Genomic DNA, 22,183 nt, shown 5'->3' with positions numbered 1-22,183 from the left:
GCCGCACTCTCCGGTTGTATCGTGGCCGTGAGAAGGAAAGCAGGAAAAAACTTGTTCCTTCGTGTATTGCTCACATCATACTATTAAAAAAAAAAAAAAAAAAAAAATGCTCGTCCCTAGGCACGAGGAGCTGGGCCCGGGTCTACTATTCACTGTCAGTGCTCAACGCACTAAAATCCCGCACCCAGATTGTTCATACCTGGGAGCCAGAAAAAAAAAAAAAAAAAAAAACTAATGGCGAAATCACTGTTTCAAAAGCTCAGTACTTTTGAAAAAAAAAACAGTATAGTTAAGTTAATTGTAGTTAAAAACCAAAATATTCTCAGCATATCTGAGACAAAAATAAATTAATAGGTACATACGTACCCAAAACAAAACAAAAGGTGCTTTTGCACTAATTTCAAACTGACAGTTTGTCAGTTTAACTGTTGGCAGGTTGTCTTGTCCTTTGAACAGAGTTGCCTCCGTAGCCAGGTGGGAAGGAGCAGCAGTATGTAGTACACGCTTCTTGATTAGACCGGGGTTCGAGCCCGTCACCACCAAATACGGAAGATGTGGAAAGGTCAAGGAATGACCACCGCATATCCCGGAGCAATATGGCCTTAGTTGCTAATGCTCCTAAAAACCAAAAATAACAATAACAATAACCTTTGAACAGATTTTGTCACTACGAGCAGCAGCCACAATGAGACCACTGCCCCAGCAACCAAATAGTCCAACAGTCGTTTTCTGGAAGTCTTCATTATCGTCAAATAAATTGTTTACTCAAGCTATACCCTGTTCTGTCTAGTCGCTGGTTTCTTCCCATTATTGTCTACAAAAACTTAACCATGGAAGTTTTCCATTGGTCACACTAGGCAAAGAAGACATTTATCAGCCATTTTGTCTTATCGAACGAATAGATCTTGTCACTGCGAGCAGCAGTCACAATGAGACTCTTGCCGCAGCAACCATAATAGTCCAACAGTCATTTTCTGGAAGTTTTCCAGTGGTCACAGAGTAGAACACAATTATCAGCAGTTTCGTCATACACTAAACACATTTTCAAAGTCCATAGATTTTCTTGAGCACAAAATGCCATTACTCTTAAAATGTAAGATTGAAATTTTCATACTCGTTGGCAGTTAAATGTTATATCCAACTTCCTGATATTAGATTCTCCATAGCACACATGCCATGTTAGTCCTTGAAATTGAACTTGAAGTATTCATCTACAACAGAAAGAGGAACTGTATTTAATCTGTTAAATTTTCTACCACTCAATTAACACAACTTGGTCAAGTTGTTCTAGGAAAAGAAAATATTTCCCAAAATACCAACATTTTATAAACTTAATAAAGTAGATATTCATCAGGTTACACCTTCCATACACAATCGTAATTGATCAACTTTTGGGTCGATTCCTTCCTCAAAATGGAAATGAGAAACCCAGAGTAACAATTTTCACGAGTCACCAAGTCCTATTTTCTTTCCATTTCACTGTGTTGTTTTTATTTATTCTTCATATACCAGTATAGTCTATAATGCTATTTGCATTTATTTAGAAGCAGAAGTTCAAGAAGATGCTCTATAAAAAATTTTTTTAGTTCAGCCCTGTGTTAGGTTTTTCATTCAGGTAGTAATCTTTCCAGCCATTCAGTATATTTATTTTCTTCTTACTCACTTTATACCGTAAATTCCACTTTAAACTTATTTACTTCGATCTAAACTCAAAAGGCCTCAATTTGAATTTTTAGCATTTTTCATCATGTGGCCAACTTAGCCAGTCAAACCACCAGTTTTATGCTATTCTCAGAATTTCACAAAACCTGAATTTCAGATCATGCGTAATTGGGGAAAACTGTACAAAGTAATGAGGACTCAATTGTCTCCATAGAAATGCACCGCTTGTGTGCTGTTTCGGCTCGTAGTATTTTTGGACCAATTTTTCTTGACGATACGGCGATTGCTGACCGTTCTCCAACTTCTCGAACAATTTATCACACTCCTCTTACTATTACAAGTTTACATTTTTTTTTTTTTTTTTTTCCCTCTCTTTCTCCAGCACTACAGAATATAGCGCCTAGACTTTGGAGCAGGTGTGGGCAACCTTTTTTAAATGGCGGGCCAAATAAATATCTTTGAGGTACCGGGCCAAATTTTTTTTGCTTTCCATGTTTTTAGGATTATTAAAATGGTGTATATAATGAAAAAATTGCCATAAACAGTTATGTTATTTATTGTAATATTTACACATACTCGTACATATAATTAATTTTATTAATAAGAAAAATGAAACACTAATTCAAGATAAAATAACAAAAATAAATTATATTATACAGTTATAAAAGAATTAAATTGAAAATTATTATAATTTTAAAGAATTCATAAAAATAAAATGGTAAATCCTCTCCAAATTATTTACATTTATCCGTCGATTATTCACTGACATTTGCCGTCAAACACGCGATGCATTTCCACTGCAGTCACATTCTGCAGAGCCGAGAGTCCGGGAACAACTCTGACTGCGTGAAAGTCTATGCCTGCTTACCACCAGTGTTGCCAGAAGCTATGCTTGCTTACCATTTGGCAACACTGCTACTTGAGTCGTAATATATGGCACAAATTCAAATGATTCATTAGACGTCGTGCAATCAAAATGTTAAAAACAATTTAATAACAGCAGATATAATAAAAAATACAATAAACATGATTTCATGATATATTCTTCGGCGGGCCGTTTATTATATATATTTTGAAAACGACCGCGGACTGATCACGCATGTCCGTGGGCCAGAGGTTGCTCACCCCTGCTCTAGAGTAATAATTATGTAAATATAAGCACAGAGATGAGTGCCTTTTATCCCTCCTGTTCCATATAAATTAAATTTTTTAATAAGACTTCTGTTTTATGTTATTTTTTTTAAAAATAAATTTACTTAGCTCCCATGATATGTAATCCTGCTTGTTGATATGATTTGTGAGATGAAAGGATCCGGGCGCCTCCGTAGCCAGGTGGGAAGGAGCAGCAGTGCGTAGCACACGCTTCTTGATGAGACCGGGGTTCGAGCCCGTCACCACCAAATACGAAGGATGCGGAAAGGTCAAGGGAATGACCACCGCATATTCCCGGAGCAATATGACCTTAGTTGCTAATGCTTCTAAAAACCAAATAACTAACAAACAAACAAACAATGAAAGGATCTTTAAGCGTAACAATATCAACTTGGTATATCTAAGAACAGAGACCGATACTTCTGGAGAATTACCACTTTCTGTAGAATCCATGTCTAAGCGAAATGCTGCTGTTGAAGGAGAATAGCGGAAGTGCACTAGGGTTGTATTCCTAAAACTGTTTACCTAATGTATTATCTCGTTACAAATCTGACGTTCTTCTTTGCGGTTTCTACCCGTGCAAATGCTGCAAGACGTACAGTCCTTGGACGGCGACCTCTACAAATTCGCAGTCGACAAGGAATATAGGTAGAAAGTACTCGGTCGACTTCCTTCCCAGGACCACGTTAGAGGACAGTAGACCCTGCTCCCGGAGACCTATTCATCACTGCCCTGAATCCATCATCTCAGTGTACAAACTTTTCAAGAGTCATAATGCTCTTTTTTTTTTTTTTTTTGTGTTGATTGTATTATATGATTTCTTTTATGTAAACCCCTGGCTTGTAGCCGTGAAGGGAGTTGTATACAGCAATGTGCTTTCTGTATATAATAAAGAATTCTTCAATTCTTCTTAAGAAACAATGCAAGTTACAAGGGGTGGTTAAAGTTTTATTTATGTAATGTCTGGGATTCAACTCTGTTAGGATGAAACGTTACGGGAGAGGGTACAAAACATTCAAAAATCGCGGTACGTAATTCGTGAATTTGGCCACTTAGTAGCTGGTATCTCGGTTATTGACAGTTATAAACAAAGCCTAAATAAATGTAAATGAGGTTGAACTTTAAGTAGGCATGATCACTCTGTATTGGTAAAGTAATGGTGGTATATGTAGTTGAACTGTTGTGTAGAATGGTCGTTGGAAAAATCATTAGATACTAGAAAATGAATTGTAATATAATACACATCACTGGTTTCACTTTAAGGGCATTTCAGCGCTTTTATTTGAGAGCATCTTAGAGCAATGAGGATATGTGGTCAGAACGTTCCCCGACGCGGACATTAATTTGGTGAACGTTGTATGCATTGCATGATGAGGAAACTGCTGACGGAAGTAAGTGTTAAAGAATGAATGCTGCAGTACTTGTGAGTGGTGGAGTAATTACCACAAACTTCCTGTTCTCATTGTTCTCTTGTAAAAAAGAAAAAGGATTATGACGTCTTCTCAATGCTTGGAAATGTACTGTTGAATTAGCATTGTAGCTTCTAAACAGTCTGACCTTACTTCTTTCCTGGGTGGGCTGCGAGTTTCCTGGCAACCATCAGTGGCAGCAGTCATTGCTGCTGCATATGTTGTTTATTGTTAATACAGTTTTCAGAGGAATATCGAAACTTCCACATATATTTCTATTTATACTTTTGCGATTACGTTCTCTATTCTCTCGCGCTGCGGATTGCTATCTAAATACAGGTAGTCCTCGGTTTACAATGGTTTGTTTTGCGATGATTCACAATAACGATGGTCTTGAAACCATAAGGCCAAAAATATCAAAACTATAAAAAAAATTCAAAAATGCGCAACTATAAATACCGGATATGATGTAAAGAAACAGCACAGTCATTCAGAGACGAGAGCTATCCCCATCTACCATCTAAGCCAGTCAGAGAAGAGGTGGGCGGAAATAGGAGAGGAACACTCGGTTTGTTGGTTTACTATGGTTGGGCCACTATTCTACAGTGTAAATTTTTGAGTTTTAATTAAAAATTGTCGATTAAATTAATGAAATAAGAGCTGCCATGTCTAGTAAGAGAAGTGAATGTGAAAATGTCGCTAAAAAGTCATAGATCTATCATGTTTGAAAAAAAGAGTAAGGTAATTCGCAAAACGGAAGATAGTCAGACACGTCCTAGTGTGTGTGTGTGTGTGTGTGTGTGTGTGCGTGTGCGAGGTTGCCTCCATTGACTGTTTAGTACCATAATGAAAAATGCAGATGAAAGAAAACAGTCAATGCAACACGCTACAATAGTAAGTGCGACGCAAGTGAGTTATGGCAGAAGTAAACCTTTAGAGAAAAATGGAGAAATTATTGTTATTATGGGTGGTTGACTTAAATAAAAAAAAACACTCTGTTGACTCAAGCGTTATTAGTGATAAGGCAAAGTCAATTTTTGAAGATCTTAAGAAAAAAAAGAGGGTTGTGATGAGACTTTAGCTAGCAAGGGATGGTTCATGCGATTTAAATCTCGAAGTAAGTGCCTTTGTGTGAAATGGCGAGGCGGCAAGTGCAAATACTGAGGCAGCTGCAGCATTTCTCATTTTTAATGTTGACGAGACCGGGCGTTATTGGAAGAAATTGCCATCACAAACCTTTGCCCATGAAGGGCACTCTGTACCAGGTTTCAGGCGTGCAAAAGACATGCTAACGCTTCTGCAGGGTGCAAATGTCTCTGGCACTTTAAAATTAAAACCAATATTTGTGTACCATCACAGACACCACATGCTGTCAAAGGCCTAAACAAAGCCATGATGCCAGTCTAATGGAAAAGGAACAGGAGGGCTTGGGTGACACAAATCTTCTTGGATTGGTGCACAAACTATTTTACCCTACTGTGCTCCGTTTTTGTCAAGAGAATGAGTTACCAGCCAAGGCTCTTCTCTTGTATAATGCCCCTGGCCTCCTGCAAACCATGCTGAAGTCGGAACATATCTGGACGTCAGTGTTGTTTACATGCTGCCAAACACCACTTCAGGTTTGTAACCAATTTACCAGGGGTTAATAGTAACCGTTAAAGCCTATTACTTCCGCCAAAGCATGTAAATGGTGAGAATTTTGAACAGGTCAGACAAAATATCAAGGATTATTGGCGCTCATTCGACACTTTAAAGGGCATTAATAACATCAACGCAGCTTGGGAGGAAGTGTCAGTGAACTGTTTGAATGGAGTATGGTGCAAATTTCTCCCACAATTTATGCACGAATTCACAGGGTTAGAGTCAGTGGAGAACATTGTTGAAGACGTTGGCAGGATAGCGCGGGAGGCGGGATTGGATGAAGTTACAGCTGAAGATGTAACAGAGCTGTTGGATAGCCATGGACAGCAGCTTTCCAATGAAGACTTGGAAGAATTGTCTAAAGAACTGAGCCAACAGAAGAAGGAGGAGGAGAAGAAAGAAAAAGACAAAGAGCCTCCTCTAAAATCGATGTATACAAGCGATCATTGCATCCTTTCAGCCATGGAAACCCTCACTGATGAGCTCTGTGAGATCGACCACGACTGGGAACGTAATTATATCCATTAGCCCTTATTCTGAGATTATTATTAGCTATACGGTGCAAGGAAGCCTGAGGCTTATGCTGCACTAGCCAAACTACTCACCAGATGTGAGCCCCCGGGGTTAATTTTTGCCATAGTTCTGCCTTGAATTTATTTAAGCTATAAACTTCTACAACGACAGATGGAAAGTGACTTCATCAGAGAAGTAAAATCTCTGCATCACGCCACCGTCAGTAAAGATCAATGGGGCCTTGCTTTGGCGCTTACAAAAACTTTCGGCCTGGGCTTCGAACATATCAAAGTAAACGTACATTTTAATTTTTTATTTAATTAAATTTAGTTTGGTTAATTTACATTGTATTACATTTAATTGATTTATATTCATAAAAATACTGTTTTTATATTCATAGCATTCGTTACAGAGCTTTAAATATATAACATTATGTTACTTATGTCAATTTTGAGAGGAGCCTGGTACATAACTCATTGACTTACATTATATAATTATTTTACGCCGATTTATTTTATATAATATAATTATTATATATTATTATTATTATATATTATATAATCATTTTTCACCGATTTTTTTTTTTTTTTTTTTTTTTTGCGACAGTTCCTTCAGGAACGGAATCCTGTCGTAAACCGAGGGCTACTTGTTCATGAATATGAAAAGTATGATTTTAATAAACTCAAGGCTTTTTACAGAACTCAAACTTTCTACAGAACTCAAGGCTTACTACAGAATTTTCAGGCTGATGCGAGGTGAGAATGAGGTGCAGCATGTGCTTGTAAGTACAGCACACGATCCGAAATTCATATCGAGAGTTATTCCTGTAGTACTGATACTGCCCACTGTCCCGAGGTCTCGGAGCAAATTTCTTCCATTTCAGAACAGCACCTATTACGTGTAGCCGTGCTCATCGATACCAACCTTGCCACTTTTAGGGGTGGCAAACTTCTCTGCGTCGGAAACTTGCTAGGTGCCGAGGGTAAAACGTGGAATTTCATGTTCACTGTGTAGTGTTGCTAAAATACACGATATAACTCCCTTCATCTATAGTCAGCAAGGGGAATACGTGACATAAAAAAGCCTTGTATTATTAGACAACCTTTCGTTATCGTCAGAAATTATAAACGATCGCCACGAGTTTCTGGGAGCGTTCTGTTCTTGAAAGTATCCAAGTTTGAAGGACCCTCGAGGAAAATTCGGCCGTGTAATTTAGGTTATTAGGGGGCCACTTTTAAGGTAGTACCACCGAAGTATCAAACTGCTGGAAATCCCCAGACAGTTAATGGAACTGGTCTAAAATCATCCCCTAAGCGAGCTGCACAGTTTGTGTCGATCTCCTGGAACTTGAGTAGTGAAATGGTGAATAGAATTTCTGTCACTTTAATGTTTTCTTAGTTTGGTTTGAAAACGAAAAGAACTGTGCCGTTTTTTTGCGATTGCTTCCCTAAAATTTACGTAGATTTTCGAACTTCATTTGTTAGGAAGTGGACCAAACTAGAAGGCAGCGTGCTATTACATGTAATAGTAAACAATTTAAAATCCTCAAGGATTGAGACGTGATGGATTTTAAAATTGAGTAGTTTTGGAATAGCGCATATTAACGAATGTTAATGATTATGCATTACAGAAATCTTAAATTATTATTATTATCTTTATTTTCTCCTAAGAGGCACCTGCTTACGGCTGTTGACTAGGGAATGTACATTCAGATATGCAAATATAAGTTACACATATAATTATCCACTTATATTTATACGTATCATAATACTAATATACATATCATTGTCTTTATACAAATTATACATTGTCTAATCATATTATACATATCATTGTCTTTATACAAATTATACATTGTCTAATCATATTATACATATCATTGCCTTATTTTTACATGACAGGCAGATAGAGAGCATCAGTGGCGTATCCAAGTATCATCGTAAGGGGGATCATGGCGACCAGTCTTGAGGGTTTTTTTTTTTTTTTTAAACTTCTCCTGCGTTCTGTTTCTTTGATTTCAAATTTTTGGTTAAGGAATGGCATATGCTCTCTCTGCCCGCCCCCAGAGAGAATAATCTGTACTTTTACAAGAAATTAATAATAATAGCCTTTAAAGAATGTTCACATCTACACGACTATATGCAGTTGCTACATTACTTGAGCAGAAAAAGGTGGCATGGAAAGGTTACAGAGCAATAAAAAGTACTGAAGCCTATAACAGCTACAAGATGATCTGTAATAGAGCCACAGAAAAGGTTCGACAGGCAAAGGCAGTTTATGAGAAATCACTAGCAAAGAGGTGGGGGGGATAAAGAATTCTTCACATATATAAATGCAAAGAAGAGCAGGACAAGCCAGATCTTTACGTAAGGGAAAGGGGATAGTATTAAATACACCAGCTGCCGTTGCAGATGAACTCAACAGTTATTTTGCATCGATATTTACAAATGAAAAACCTTTTGTGGCAATGGGAAATTGTGGGAGCGAAGTTAAAAAATATGTAATTAATGATATTGAAATTTCGCAATATTATTTAATGAAAAAACTTTCAAGCCTACAGACCAGTAAGGCTCCTGGAGTTGATGGAATATACCCTATAATCTTAATGGAGGCGGCAAGCGAGTGCATTGAACCATTGAGGCTAATTATGCGAGCATCACTAGACTCTCGAGAGATTCCCTTGGATTGGAAAAGTGCAAATGTATCTCCCATACATAAGGGTGGCTCTAAAAGTGAAGTTGGAAATTATCGACCTGTCAGACTGACTTCAGTAGTAGGGAAAATCATGGAGACAATGATCAAGGGTGGAATTCAGGATCATTTGGATCGAATTGAAATTCTCAAGGATACTCAGCATGGTTTTGTAAAGGGAAAATCATGTTTAACAAATCTGGTTCGCTATTTCGAAAGGGTCACTCACGAGCTGGATTTAGGGAATAATTTTGACATTGTTTATTTAGATTTCAGCAAAGCTTTTGACTCAGTCCCACATGATCGGTTGCTTTATAAGCTGGAACAGGTTGTAATCACTGGGAAAATCCTTAGATGGATAGAAGGATGGCTTCAGGGCAGGAGGCAGAGGGTTGTGATAAATGGCTATTCCTCAGATTGGGTTGATGTAAGAAGTGGGGTCCCCCAAGGATCAGTATTAGGACCACTGTTGTTTTTAATTTTAATAAACGACATTGATGAAGGGATAGAGGGCGTGATGTCTAAATTTGCAGATGATGTTAAAATTGGTAGAGTAGTTAATGATCACTGTCAAGCTGAGCTTCTTCAGAGAGACCTAGATAGACTTCAGGAATAGTCAAAAAAATGACAGCTATGCTTTAATCCAACAAAGTGTAAGGTATTACACCTGGAAAACAGTAATCCCAAAATAACTTATTCACATGGTGGAGTTCAACTAAACCTAGTACTGGCGGAAAGGGACTTGGGTGTTACAATACTGTCAGACATGAAATTCTCTAAGCATTGTAAACAGGTTGCAAGGAAGGCCCATGGTGTCCAATCGATGATCTGTCGAACATTTGCAAGTAGAGATAGGGACGTGATAATCCCATTATACAAGGCTTATGTTAGACCACACTTGGAATACTGTGTTCAAGTGTGGAGACCGCACCTAAAGAAAGACATCGAGCTTCTTGAAAGGGTGCAAAGACGGGTAACTCGCCTGGTGAGTTCGGCAAAAGGGCGTCCTTATGAAGAAAGACTTCGAATATGTGGGTTGCAGAGTTTGGAAACTAGACACCTTAGAGGAGATTTGATTGAGGTGTTTAAGGCTCTGAGAGGCATCAGTAAAATGAATGAGGACGAAATTTTCAAGATTATAAATGATGCTAGAACTAGGGGACATAAATTCAAGTTACGGGGGAAAATGTTTAGATTGGACTGTAGGAAGTTTTATTTTAGCCAGCGAGTTATAAATTACTGGAATAAGTTGCCTTCGTGGGTGGTAGAGGCCGACAGTTTGGGGAAATTCAATTGTCATCTGGATAGTACTTTCGGGTAAGGGAAGCGCATAGGATGATAGGTTTAATTTCCTTTTCTTTTATTAATTATTATTATTTATTTTTTTTATCATTGTTTTGTTCGGTTTTTTTTTTTTTTTTTTCCTTTGGCTGGTGCAGCATAAGCCATAGGCTTTCTTGCACCATGCGGCCATTACTAATACTAATACTATATATAGGGAGATAACAAAAAGATATAACATAAACATAATAGGAGTGCCAGTGCGGAACAAAAAGTCCCGACTTCAGTTCACTCTTCATTTCCTGCATTCTGTTTTCATCTGTTGGCTTCACCTGCTTAATACATTCCGAAATAGTTCAGTCCTGTACTTCTCTGTGCAAAGCCTTTCTGGGTCTATTTGGAGATCGTTGTACATCTTAATGGTGTTAGAAGGAAAAAATCGCTGAAGACCTTTCAGCTGCATGAGCGCGCTACTGAGTGGAGGTGATGGTGTCCTATTCTCCCACTTTTGCGTCATGCGAAGTAGAGTCAGCAAGTACTCAGCTTTCGGAGAGTCGAGTCTCCCGGTCAGCAGTTTCGCGAGCGTGAGAATGTTCTTTGTGACAATTATGGGAGACCTCGGCGTGGCATATAAAATAGTCCTTGAGATGTAAATGAGATGGTAAATGGCTGCATAGCAATCCTATTTTAACTATCTTAGCATCCAGTACTCTAAACCCAATATCTCGGCTTATTATTGTATGACAAACTGACTTTTTACTACATGCAACTAATTTGGTACATAAAATCCGAAATTTTACAGCCGCTGTAACAAGACTTTCTAAGAAAGAATGGGGTCTGAATAAGAAAACATTGAGACTGTATTAAAAGACGATATTCCTACCTATTGTATCGTACGTTTCAAGCGTTTGGTATCAGAATGTTGTTGTTAACATCAATTCAAAGATCTGTTCCTCTAACTGTTCACTGCATCCTTCATATCGTTTCAAATAATGCACTCCAAATTCTTGGTGGTGAAATGAAATGCCCATAGATATTTATATATTTTATTCAGAGGCACAAACTACAAGTTAAAAAACAAAAAAAAAAAGGGATATCTACAACGTTTTTGGGCATAACCTCAGACCCAGCAAATAACATTAAAGCAGAAAAGAAAAGAATGTGGACTGAAATAACAGCTATCTGTCAGTCCAAATGGGACGAATCTCTGTTTGGCCTGGTAACATAAAAGTTCATTCAACAAGTGATTTATGACTTCTCCTGTAATCTATTCATGGTTCACACCATCTATGACTATAACAGGTCACGTGTCTCTTATGGCTAAGCTCCATGAGATGGAGCTGGAGCCAGATCCGTTCCGCACTTGTGGTCAGAACGAGGATTGGTAACATGTCCTGTTAATGTGTCCACTCTACTCGGAATAGAGACGTCTTTTAAATAGGGTCTCTAAGTGCATAATGTTCATATCCTTCTAGAAAATGAACAAAATTTTACCGCCCTCCAGACCTTTTCAGTGTCAGTTTTTCATAAGAGAACTGAACTTAGGAATCAGCTTGGTTAATTAATTTGAAATCAAATTGGTGTACAAGTTGCATGAGCTGCATTTTAATGAATAAAATAGCCTACTGTGATTTATTGGAATACCTGGATACACTTGTTGTAAATAAGGCAGATGTCAAGTAAACATTGTAAATAATAAAAATATCAATACTAGGTGGGAAGACCTTCTTGGGATACTTGGGGGAAAAAAAACTTAAGTTCATTATTTGAATCTTGTAACCTCCTGCTTGTTGGACTCTGGAAGTACAGTGGCAGACAAAAAAAAAATGCATCACCTTAAAAAAAAGTAACATTTGTAGTGAAATATAAGATATTGTTTGATTAGTCATTTCGTTTGTCGCAAAGCAAAGGTATTGCGTCAGATAACGCTTCTATTGCATCAGACAGTAATTGCAAGTTATGCATCAGCCGTTTCTATAAATACGGCGTTGGAAGGGTATACACGCTCATTAGTATCCTGTTTTGCGGAGGTGTAAGCATGGCCCCATATGTTCAGTTGACACCAAGAAAAAAAAAAAGTGTAGCTGTTGCTCTGTCCCGGAAAGGCTTTCTACGCGTGCTATCGCTGATGAAATAGGCTGCCAACAGTTAACAGTATCCCGGGAGCTGAAATGAAAGCGTGAAACCGGTGACGTTAAGAGAACACCTGGATCAGGCTGTAAGAGAGTGACTACGCCTTCCTAAGATCAATATTTGAAAAGGCGATGCCTTCGTAATCGCCATGCTAGTGCTCCTGATCTAAAATTGTATTTTGAGATCGCCTCTGGTGTTGAAACAAGTGCACGAACTATCCAAAAACGGCTTTCGGAATGTGGTCTGCATGCGTATCGGCTCAAGAAGAAGCCTTTGTTGACCCAAGAAATGAGGAAGAAGAGACTTGTTTGGGCTAAAACGCATATTTCATGGACAAAAGAGCAATAGGACACCGTCATTTTTTCTAACAAATCGAAATTTAACCTGCATGTAGACATGTATAGTATCTTATGTAGGACGACACCTGAACGAAAGTTCAACTCCGCCTTTGTGCACTGTGATGGTTACAGAGCACTGCAACAGGCCAGAAATGTGTGTAATATTATGTTCGTGCAGTGTGTGTTGTGTTGTTTCTAGCCGTTTTGTCACCAGGCAGGCGATCACCTGGAAAGCCTGCCCAGTGTCCGTCTACACCACGGGGAGGTAGGCCACAACTACGTATGTACCATGGCCAACCTCAACAGTCACGCACTGAATGTCCAAAGCGAGTTTGGAGCCATTCAAAAGAACCCTGTGCCGGCAACCGCGCGCGCGCACACACACACACACACACACACACACACACACACACACACACACACACACACACACACACACACAGTCATTTCCAGGAGACAGGATACACTTGTTTTAAATGTGCTCAGTCTCAGAATTTCTGAGAATCCGAAAAACAATATATAATTAGTTTACATACAATAGACTATGTTTAACTACAGAAATACTCTTCAAAGGAAGACAACCTCCACATTCAATTAACAGCACTATCTAGTCTTTCGCTAGAACTTCCAAACCTGCTGACAACTTGTCAATAGCAATTGACCTAAATCCATTAAATCACCATTGATTAACATAAATCAACACAATAACAGTTGACAAAAATCAACACAATAACAATTCGCGTAAATCTTCCGTTTCCACATTAATCATTTGTCTTTTTGTGAAGTCAATTCCCAGGAGAAGCTGAAGTTCTTAGCTGAGTCCTCAATGTAAAGAGTTCTTGAGAAGGTTTGCGGAGCTGTCAAGTTATCGCGATCTTCTTCAAGTAGGATATTTACATTGGTTTCCAATAGGTTTGGAACCACAGACATTAAATCCACTGTAGGTTGAGAGTACAATGGACAGTTTAAAAGTACATGAATCTGATAGAGACTTAATTGTATGTCCTCAGTTGGCGGACAGCAAACAGACGCAATATAAAAAACTTATGAAAGGTGTGGAGATAATTAAACAGGTCACAGTGTCCGTACATAGACCTGTAATTTTGGTAACCACCAGATCATTATTTAAAACAGCTGTTGCACTTTTTGGAGGTTTTTCAAGGGAATGAATAATTCTTGCCGAGGTTGGAAAACCCATAACTTTATGGGCCCCACCTACTACCTGCAAAGAATGGAAGGGTTCCTGTTTGAAAATAATGTCAAAAGTTATTTTCAAATTCCGATATTCTAATCTCATCCACTGCCACTCTTGAGTGCTGACCATTTATCTCAAGAACATTTACACCCTCGTATATAACATCGCCCAAAATTGGATTCTTATCAGCTACTCTGTCACTGAATTTGAACCATTAACCATTATCACTCATGTTTTGTTCTACTGTCCGTAAGCTGTACCGCTTTCAAGTATTCTGGACACTTAACATCCCTTACAGAATGATTATAATCTCTACCACGTCTCTTACAGTTGATACATTTTGGAGAATCTTCTTTATGGGGACACTCTCCATAGACATGACCACCCTCTGCACGGTGTCCACAAGAAACTGCGCCGACCGGGCTAGCCGGGTGGGTAAAGTGCCTGCCTAGCAACCCAAAGGTCGCGGGTTCGAATCCCGCCTCGGACTTGGATCAAAGTACTGCAAAAACCTTGGGAGGTGCATTATGGCCACAGAAGCCGATGCGCCAACAACTACCAAAAAAAAAAAAAAAAAAACAAGAAACTGCCTTATGGGAACAAAATTGGGCCGAGTGGCCATACCCCAAACAACGGAAACATTTGCTTACAATCGTAAACCTACCGAACCTGTGTGATGTGAATCCAAGATAAATTTTATCACTCTTCAGAATATACCTCATCATACGAGGACTAAATCCGATCACCCAATTAACCACTTTTGTACCTGATCCAGAACTAAATCTGAAAGTCATCTCGTCTTTAACTTCATCCTGCAAGAATCCAAAATCTTTTAAGTTTTTAAAGAATAATCTTCAAGTATATCCTCCTTAACATAATCACGAGGGACACCATATATTAACACTGTTGGATCTGATAACCGAGGTTTCTCCATTGTAAGGCACTATCTCTTTCAAGGCAGGAGCAGAAGAGATCCTTTTAGCATCCACCGAATTTGTGGTCTCCACAAGGATCCCCTTATTAAAGGAGATGAATACCTTTTACTTTCATCCCCTTGTGGTCACGTTTAATGACTTTAGTTGCTTTATGTCCTGACTCGAACTGAAGGAAGTCCTCAGTAGGCCTGAGAATAACCAGATTTTGAGGATTAGGCACGCCTCTAGGAACTGATAAGGATTTATCCCGACTAGCACTGCCAGTCCCCTCTTTGGATCTTGGTTTATTCTTGGTGTCCACAGGATCAATTAAATTGAGATCCTGCCGTACTATCTCTTCATAAAACTTCTTATGAAGTTCAATCTGGCAATCTAAAATTTGATTTATCTGACAAGAACTCTCCCTCAGATCCCTAGCTTGTACCTTGAGGCGCTTATTGTCCACGACCAAAGCTGTTGTCACCGCCTCCATGTCAGCCCAGAGACCCAAAATTCTATTGGACGCTGGTTTTGTTATTTTACTTGACTCTTTAGACATTATTTCTCCTAAAGCCTTTCTTATCTTAGCCAATGCCACATGCACCCCAGAGGCATTTAATGATCCTCCCAAGTTTAAACTATCTATAAAAGAAATCCTACGGCCCTCCCTACTACAAACAGTAATTATATTATTCCCTACACCACTTGGGCAATCAAAATATCCATAACCCTCACCGTTCTCGGCTGTACTTGCTTGAACTACTTTAACGAGAGACGGGTGGTTCATATTTTCTTCATCATTCAAGGTAATAATTTTTTCCATATTTGTTTCATGAAGTTTCGGTTTGTCTTTTTCCCTTAGTATAATAGTTTTAGGGGGGGGGGGGTCTTTGATTTTCTTTTACATTTATTCCTTACTGGTGTCCGAGAAGATTCTTTCTCGATAGACACTTGTCTTGTTGCAAAATCCAGAGAGGAAGAATATGCTTCAGAAGAAGATGATGAATATGTTTCAAATTCCTGGGACCAAGTAATATCTCTGTCTTCTTCTGACATTATGTTACAGTATTTAGAAAAGTAATCTAGACAACAAAAACCAATTAATTCCCATAGTCTATCAATATATGTCTATATAGACACTTTCCTCCAATCCGGCATGAAATCTACATTAGAATTGAAGATTTCCCTAAAGCGGGTTTTCAGATCTCAGCTCCTAATGCACAGGGGCGTCACAAAATTATGCACCAAATAAATAATTTCAAGAAGTTTCCTTTTTTCAAATATAAGATCCTCAACTCCAAAATTAAGAGAACTATAACCACTTCAAGTTTCTTTAAAAGTAGCCCCATGTTAGCCCTTGGGACATTTACCAAAATGTAAATGTGAATTCTAAGTAATAAAACACTAATATGTTCACAGTATATGATCACATATAAATATTTAATGGCTTCTCCCTAAAGGTGGCTAACCCAAGCCAGTAAATATCCAAGGCAACAAGGTATCAAGTCTCCATTTTGTGTAATGTTATTTCAACGGGACAATGTAAAGTTTATGGGAATTTTCACAAGGGAAAATCCTCTGAGGCTATGGTCTATACAGTGTGTTTCAGTTAAACGTTTCAGAACTTCTAAGAGGGGTAGGGTACATCCTGACAACTCGAAATCATATAGCCATGTGGGGTCGGAAATGCTTTCCTGAAGCGGTGTTGTACACAGAAGCACCATAAAGAAAAGAGACCGTAAGTGAGAAATCGTTTTAATAATACATGAAAAGAAGCAAAAGGTACATGGATTAAAGTAAGTGTTCGAAGTTTCTTCCACGGGCTACAATGCACGCCTCACATCTCCGACGCATGGACATCCGAACATTCTGGAATACTCCAGGCGAATTTCGAATTTCTTGAACAAGAACGCCAAGTTAGTAGGATGGATGATTACACGAACGCAGAGTTAGCCGATATGCATTTGGCGTACGGGGCTGCAAATTGTAGTGGGCCAGCCGCACAGCGTTTGTACGCGGAACGATATCCGACGAGGCGTATTCCCAGTCATAATTTCTTTGCAAGACTGCACCAGAGGTTAGCTGAGAGAGGTTCATTTGAAAGAGCTGACAGGGACAGGGTAAGAACAGCACGGACTCCAGCCGTCGAACAGAATGTGCTGCAGCATGTACAGGGGAATCCAAGAACGAGTACACGAAGTCTAGCAAACGCAGTCGGGGTTTCCCATTGCAGCGTCTGGAGGATTCTCCGAGAACAAGACATGCATCCGTTTCACGTGCAGCGTGTCCAGACACAGCAACCGGAGGATTATGCACCTCGTATTGCTTTCGCACAGTGGTACCTTGGAAAATGTGCTACAAATCCCCTTTTTCCTGCTGAAGTGTTGTTTTTCGATGAGGCATCCTTCACAAGGGAAGGAATTTTCAACACGCATAACGACCATATCTGGGCGGTCGAGAACCCGCATGCAATACGACGTCGTGCAGCACAGATTCGATTTTCGGTCAATGTATGGGCCGGTATTATGGGAGATCACCTCATCGGACCTTACCTGTTACCGTGTCGTCTAACCGGACCTATCTGCTTGATCTTTCTGCAGCAAGTATTGCCACAACTTTTGAGAGATGAACAGATTTCTGCATCGACGCAACAGACAATGTGGTTCCAACACGATGGAGCCCCTGCCCATTATAGCGGAGATGTTCGTAACTACCTGGATGTCACATTTGGTCAACAGTGGATCGGACTTGGTGGTCCCGTGCGTTGGCCTGCTCGGTCACCCGACCTATCATGTCTTGATTTTTATTTCTGGGGTCATATGAAATCGCTAGTTTATGACACCCCTGTTGACAATGCTGAGGAGCTGGTTGCAAGAATCGCAGTAGCTGCCGAAGAAATTCGAAATTCGCCTGGAGTATTCCAGAATGTTCGGATGTCCATGCGTCGGAGATGTGAGGCGTGCATTGTAGCCCGTGGAAGAAACTTCGAACACTTACTTTAATCCATGTACCTTTTGCTTCTTTTCATGTATTATTAAAACGATTTCTCACTTACGGTCTCTTTTCTTTATGGTGCTTCTGTGTACAACACCGCTTCAGGAAAGCATTTCCCACCCCACCTTGCTATATGATTTCGAGTTGTCAGGATGTACCCTACCCCTCTTAGAAGTTCTGAAACGTTTAACTGAAACACCCTGTATATCTGTTGCTATTAGAGACAAAATTTTCAAACACCAATATCTTGTATGTCTCTTCAGCACCTGCAATAAAATTTTATCCTATGACTCACCAATGTTATCTCTATCCATGTCATATATTTCATAAACGTAACAACTCTTTAAACAACACTTTTACATCAAAACAGGGGAGCACAATTCCATAAGCACTTAACACAACCATCACTACGCCACCTATCTCCATTGTTGTTGGTGTACCAGTTCACTGGGAAGGCCAGAGATTTAAATGTGTGGATTTTGTAAATGTGTGGTGTTGTGTATCGTTGTTCATCTGGCCATTTAGCTGCCAGACCCCTGCTGAGGCCATACATTGGCCACACTTGGCCCAGCGGAGGAAGACCAGGTACCCTGTAGCTTTATTTTAGTTCACTCTGGCAGGCTCTGCCACCTAGTTTCCTGAGATTTCAGTGGAGAGGGCCTAAAAAAAAAGTCATGGGGTTGAAACGCTATAATTAGTAAAGCCAAAAAATTTGTGTACGTGATTTAATTTGGACATGATTAGATTTTGCAGTGTAGGGTGTACGCTGGTGTATAGGTAGAGTGGGGGGAAGGCTGAAGACTGGGACGATAGAGAAGACGACCCCAGGTCAAGACAGTCGGTCAGGCTCGTGCCCCACCAGGAGAAGAAAATAGGGTTGGCGGGTGGAACGGGAGCACCGTAGCCACTCCTACCAGGGAAGGTGATGAAAGTGTGCTGGGCTTGTACCCAGCGCAGATCGTCAATGAGGCAGATGGCAGCAGAGCTGTGCTGTTCGTGCAGAGTCCTAGTCAGTGGGTCGTTCCTGGGACAGGGTCCCGTCTATGGTTAATGGTCACATGGATGTTTCTGCTGACTTCAGTGGAGTCATATCAGGGACATGGTCCCTACCAAGTTTTCAAGTCTAATGTTCAGTGTCCTATCAGTTGGTACAATTTTGGGACAGGGTCCCATTCGTGGTTGGTTTTACGTTGCCAAGCAGTGGTTAGGCCAGTTTCAGTAGCATTAACATTGGTTAAGGAGTCAAATTCAGTTCAAGGATCTTTCGCGGGACAGGGTCCCTTCCATGTTGGTTGGTATTTATTCTTTAGGATTCCCTGTTCCTACCATTAGTTTTCTGTGCTAGGTTGTTGTTTGGCTCCCTCTTAGCTGTAAATCCCTCATTGGTTGTCATTGAAATGTTTTTTCGCGACCGTTCATTTCAGTCTCAGGGCCTGCGGCAATTGTTTAGTTGGTTTTACCTTCCAGCTTCTTCTATCTTACTGTCTTGTCATACTATTGTGTTACATTGTCTTACTATTGTATTGTTTATTGGTGGTTTAATCTTGTCAATCATTGTGTGTTGCGGTTAGTATTCTCCTTCTTCCAAAGAGTCTTTGCACAAAGTCCGTTAGGGCTATGTATTCATCTTCGTTGTCGAGGAGGTGGTGTTCCTGTCCTTTTGGGTTATATCTTACCCGTGTAATTAGTGTGCATATCAAGTCCTCGTACTGTGAAGGCAGTCGTACATTTATATGGTCCGAGCTTTCGATTTCTCCACACAAGCAGTGGGGATTCTCCGTGAGGGCGGTAATTCAATGCAAAATTACTGGATTTCGCCGCCCTCACGCAGAATCCACACTGCTTGTGTGGAGGAATCGAAAGCGGTGTAAAGTGTGTTTAGGGTCAAGCGGCACCAGGGGTTTCCCCCATCTCCGCTTAGTTTACATTGTGGGTGAACCAATTGACTGGAAAAGCCAGAGATTTAAAAGTGAATGGACTTTGTATATGTGTGATGCCTTGTACCGTTGTTCATCTGGTCATTTAGCTGCCAGACCCCTACCGAGGCTTGACGTTGTCCCAATTTTGCCCCGTGGAGGCAGACCAGGTATTCACTAGTATATAATTCACTCTGGCAGGTCCTGCCACCTAATTTCCTGAAATTTCAGTGGCTAGGACCTAAAAAAAAAAAAAAATCTCGTACTCGTCGCGGAAGCGCTAGAAGTCTAAAATGTTGGGCAAAATTAATTTAGATTGGTGATTTTAGATTGTGTGGGGCGTGTTCACGTCAGATAGTGGGGTGAAGGCTGAAGTCTGGGGGGCAAATAGACAGAAATATGGAGCCGAAAGGGAAGGAAACTCCAGTTTACAGTGGGGCATGCCCATGCCCCACCAGAGGGAAGAAATAGGGTGGCAGGGTGGGGAGGGGACAGTTTACTGTCCCCCTCCCCCTCCCCACCCTGCCAGGAAGAGGTGAGACAGTGAGCCAGACAAGGGAGCTGGCTCAGGTTGCCAATGTTGCCTGTGTGCATGGGTGGGAGCAAACCAGACCACAGGGTCAGGTCCGCACCATCCAGAAAAACTTGAAGCCCAGCAGAGGCGATCCAATGTTGGTTTGGACGAACAGGTTGTGCAAAATGCCATAGTTGGGAGTCATTCATGGGATAACAGTCCCATCGGGTTGTCAATGTTCTGGGAAGTGGAGTTTTGTCACTTCTCAGAAGAGTTCCAGTTTTGTCGAAAGCGGTGTAAAGTTAGTGTATTTAGGGTCATACAGCACGAGGGGTTCCCCCATCTCCGCGTTGTTTACATTGTGATTGGTATGCCAGTTTGCTGGAAATGCCAGAGATTTAAAAGTGTATGGATATTGTACATGTGTAGTGTCGTGTACCGTTGTTCATCTGGTCATTTAGCCGCTGGACCCCTACTGAGGCCCAACGTTGCTCCACTTTTGCCCGTGGAAGCAGACCAGGTACACCAGTATTGTAATTATTTACTCTGGCAGGTCCTGCCACCTAATTTCCTTAGATTTCAGTGGCTAGGACCTAAAAAAAAAAAATGCACATATACATACATACAAAAATGCATATACATACACATCAATTGGTATAGGTTAGTTCGCGTGGTGAAGGCGCTAGAATGAGAAGCCGAGAGTTTTGGGCGAAATTTATTTTGATGGTTAAATTTGGATTGTGTGGGACTGTCGCTTGTGTATAGTTAGCGTGGGGGAGGGAGGCTGAAGATTGGGGGGGATATAGTCAGAAAAGGAGCCGATAGGGAAGGTAGCTCCAGCTTGCAGTGGGGCATGCCCATGCCCCACCAGAAAGAAGAGAAGGGTGGTGGGGTTTGCAGGAGATGGCAAGCCGTCTCCCTCCCCCACCGGGGAAGGGAAGTAATAGTGGGCCAGACAAGGGAGTTGACCCAGATCGCCAATAGGGCGTGAAGGCTTGTGGCTGCGAAGTGGTCGTCTATCATCAGTGGCCTACCATCCAGGGCTAATGGAATTCGCTCAGGCTTTCTTGTCAGGTCCCTACAACGACTGTGCAGGTTCTTCATCTTTTGGTGAGAGTCGCTCATGGGACTGAGTCCCGTCCGTGTGTCAGTTGAGAAGAATTTTCATCAGGGGTTGAAGGTCCAATCATGTCCATTTGTTGTCTGTGCAGCGCGATTGGTTGTTAGTATTTATAGATTGGGCAACGTCCCAGCTGTGGGTTAAAAGAGTCAGATCTTTACGATCACTGTTTGTGGGATCTGTTCCCGTCATAGTGGCAGTCTTTACATGTTCATTTTTGTGCTTTGGTCCCAACCTGGGTATGTATAGTCATTTGCACGCTATAGGTTGGACTTGTCTTTGGTAGTCGTGGTTTCTCCGTGGGCCCTATGGCCTGTCCGGGAGTGAAAGTCGGGATGTTTGGATTCAGTCACAATGGGGAAATAGGGATTCGAGACTCCCGTTTTTGTTGTGCTGGTTATTCCGCAGGTCAGTGCGGCTTGGTGTGGTCGTACGAGCAGTGAGCTATGTTGGTTCTGGTTGCTCAGGGTTTGCTGGTGGTGGGAGGGTTTGCCGTCTGGCATAGAGGCTCTGGGCAAATTTGTCGAAAGCGGTGATGGGATTTTGTGCTTTTCAGCACTACTGGTGATGGTGGACCCAGACCAGGCTCATCATCCCTAGAGAGGAGCACTGGGTAGCAGCCGCCCATTAGCTACTCCCTGGAGGCAGGGTGACCTGGCACAAGCAATACAGCAACACACGCACATTAGGCTGACACACAAGCGCCAACA

The 22,183-nt window shown here is 40.8% G+C and overlaps 1 protein-coding gene across 1 annotated transcript in view; it reads left to right on the top strand.

The window, feature by feature from the left end:
• The window catches only part of nemy (cytochrome b561 family member no extended memory), a 249,925-nt gene that overhangs the window by 78,225 nt on the left and 149,517 nt on the right, over window positions 1–22,183 (top strand). The window lies entirely within an intron of this gene.

This window comes from Mastigoproctus giganteus, chromosome 1, assembly GCF_048544385.1.
Source record: "Mastigoproctus giganteus isolate SK-2022 chromosome 1, ASM4854438v1, whole genome shotgun sequence".
Taxonomy (NCBI): Eukaryota; Metazoa; Arthropoda; class Arachnida; order Uropygi; family Thelyphonidae; genus Mastigoproctus; species Mastigoproctus giganteus.
The sequence above is the reverse complement of the archived record's forward strand: the minus strand, read 5'-3'. Positions and strand labels throughout refer to the sequence as shown.